Here is a 3253-nt window from a genome sequence, read left to right as displayed (position 1 = left end):
CAACTGCAGCTGTGGTGAGACTGTAAATGGAAACAATATAGCAACAAACTATAGAAAAATGGAGAAAAAAAAAGGAGCTAAGAGAGGAGCAGGAAAGCTCAATGACAGGATGGCCAAATGGCTTGGAATGACAGAAGCTGATGAGTGGAGAACAATGGAGGAGCATTGGTTAGGAAACAGTTGATGGGAAGCAGGTGGGGCTGAAGAGGGGGGGGGAACAGGAAGACTCATTCTTTAGAGGAGAAGACTGAGCTCACTGAGAATCGGGAGGAAATATCTGTAGAGCAGCAACTGCAGCTTCACTCTGAGGGTTTAGTTTACTAAATATGTCTCTTTAGTAACATCTAGTGGTGGTGGCATTATTGAAAAACCTCTAACACTGAAATCTACACAAAAAAATGTATGAAATATAAAACATCTTGATGTTATGCATAATTTATTTTCCATTTAATCTGAACAAAAGCAGATTTTCTAATGTAAAGTGACACATTTCTGGATGCACACTTCAAAAACAGAAAAAAGTCTCTTATTTCAAGAAAGTAAAAGAGCTTTTCTTACCCCATTGGAAGATTTTTTGCTTATTTAAATGTGTTTCCTTTTTTTGTAAAGAATTGTTGTACTGCTAAATCAACAAAAAGGTGAACATATGTTTACAAGATCAGCAATCCATAATTTGTGTCAAATAAAGTTGTATTTCTATTCCACTAATATTATTATGGGAGACAAAACCTGGTTGAAGAAACTTGAAGGCAAACAATGAAAAACTTTTAGCCTAAAAAAAGAAAATCAAAATCATTTGGAAAAACTGTAAAATATTTAATATAAATGTTACATTTAAAGGAAATTCTATTTATAAATGTTTAAGCTAACCCTAAATGTCAAAGCTAAGTGTTCAATAGCAAATCTAAATATATATATCTAATTTGTAAAGGTTTATGATGCATTTAAAAGTTAAATATTATTTTTTTTATTAACCAGTTTAATATAATAGTAAATCTAATAACTAAATCTGAATCCTAAATGTAAAAATATAACCTAAAAAATCTCAAATGAAACCTATTAGAATAAAATTATTTGTAAATAAAAATACTAAATAGAAATTTTTAATATAGATATAAATGTATGTTAAATGGTTTATTCCAAATTTAAAATCTAAACTTAAATGCTAACAATTTGAAACATATAAAAGGTCACGTCCCTAAAAATACCCTATAATTTGATTGTATCTACTTTATTTCAAAAATCATAATTCATATTTAGTTTTTATATTTACCACTGATTTCAATATTTATTGAAAATCAGTACGCTTGCTTTTAACCAACATCCCGTCTGCTATAATTTCTGAATTAAAAATAATTAAAATAAGGCAGATATGACAAAACTTCTCTAAATCTGATAAAATTGGAGAACACGTTTTTACTAAAACTTCTACATATAGCAGTTCATATATTTGATTTTATTTAGTCCCCTTAAAATAATTAAAATCTGTTTTCTGCATGAATGTTGAGCAAATGTTAAATTCTTCATTTTTAGCATCCAGTTTTAAACAGAGTGATCTCCATAAAATCACAAGAAGCCTCTGAACTTTCATTTGACCTCTAAATCTTCCAGTTCTGATGGAACGCTTCACCAGACGGTAAGCCATAGTCAAACTGGGATATCATTTTGAAGAATACACTATTTATGTTATTATGCTGCTCTTTGGAGGCTGAACAAAACAGAAGGTTATATAAGTGATAAGCTAAAATACCCAGCTTTTAAAAAGTCAATATGAAAATGTATTTTTTTACTTTTGATGATTGCTTTTACTGCCGGTTTCAAAGGAAACTGTTTTCTATGTGGAGGTCACAGCCTTCATTCCAGTGGGGAGCTCATTCACTGCAGATAAAGGAGGATTCTGTGTTGATCTACTAAGGTTGAGAACCCTCAAACATTAAAAATATGACATTTTATACAGTTTCAGATGCTGGTGATGTGATCACACCTGTAAAACAACAACAGGAAGTCGAGTCGTGCATCTGCAAAAGAAGCAAAGGAAGATTTTTATGCTGTCCATTAAAAAGTTATCGTGATGAAAATACAACATGTTTCCTTCAAGGTTTTTATTAGTTTTGAAATAGAAATCAACACATTAGCAGAATAAATAGTAACAGATTCTGTGACAACAAAAAGTAATCATAAACACCAAAGCTATTCCTAAAAATAAAAACCTAAATCTGTGTTTTAACTGTTTCTTCGTCCCCAAATATCTTTTCTATTTAAAGTAAAATCTAAAATCTTTGAAAAAAAAATCTGAAAGCTTTAAAAACATTTTTGCATGTGTCTTAACTTATTCAGCCCAACAGAATCAATACTATTATTTTGGTACATTGTAGGAGACTGAGTTTGGTTTTTAAAATGGGAAACAGGCTACTTATAGATAAAATATGAAGAATTTTGAGCTAAATGTGTATTATGTGTTGTTTAAAATGTTACATGTGTGCAAAGTGACATCCCACAGTTATATACAGTCAAATATTCTAATGCCAGAAGCAAAAAACACATATTTAGCTTCTTTCCAGCCAGAAGGAAAATGTAATTCTAGCAATAAGAATAATAACAATTAAAAATCAATGAAAACGATCAAAGAATTTTAATATGAGAACGGTGGAAAGAAGGCTGGGAAATGTAAAAAAAAAATCTGATGTTAAATCCTTTAGATAAGCTGTGAACGTGGAAACGAAAGCATGAGCATTGGCCCTCCAGTATGATCTAAACTCACCAGTTCTCTTTGGTAAAGAATCAACATTCTAGGTGGGCTTCATAAACTCAGAAAGGGACACAAAAAAGATGAAAACACAAGTGACCATTTAAAACGTGTTCCAAAGGAACAGCTGAACCAGCACTATAAATAGTTAGAAAAAAAGTGGACTGGGGGTGTGCATCACATGTTTAAACCAAAACAAAGAAAAAACAGCAGCAAAAGCAAATATTGACACTCCCAGTTAGCCTAACTGAAGTAATGATATATCACTGACAGGCTCACACAGACAAACACAGCAAACACACAAATCCAATAACTGAACAAAGGAAATGAGAAGCTGTGCAGGTTCAGTGTGATTACCTTTAAAATATATATATATATATTTTGCAATAGAAAACAATTTTTCGAACTAAAATATAAATGTAAAGGGATAATTTTTATATTTTAGAAAAAGCTTTTATTTTGAAAAAAAAATGCTTTTGCAATTAAAAGTAAAGCAATACTGTCCAA

This window comes from Oryzias melastigma, linkage group LG21 (assembly GCF_002922805.2).
Source record: "Oryzias melastigma strain HK-1 linkage group LG21, ASM292280v2, whole genome shotgun sequence".
In the NCBI taxonomy this organism is placed as follows: Eukaryota; Metazoa; Chordata; class Actinopteri; order Beloniformes; family Adrianichthyidae; genus Oryzias; species Oryzias melastigma.
This window is presented reverse-complemented; position numbering follows the sequence as displayed.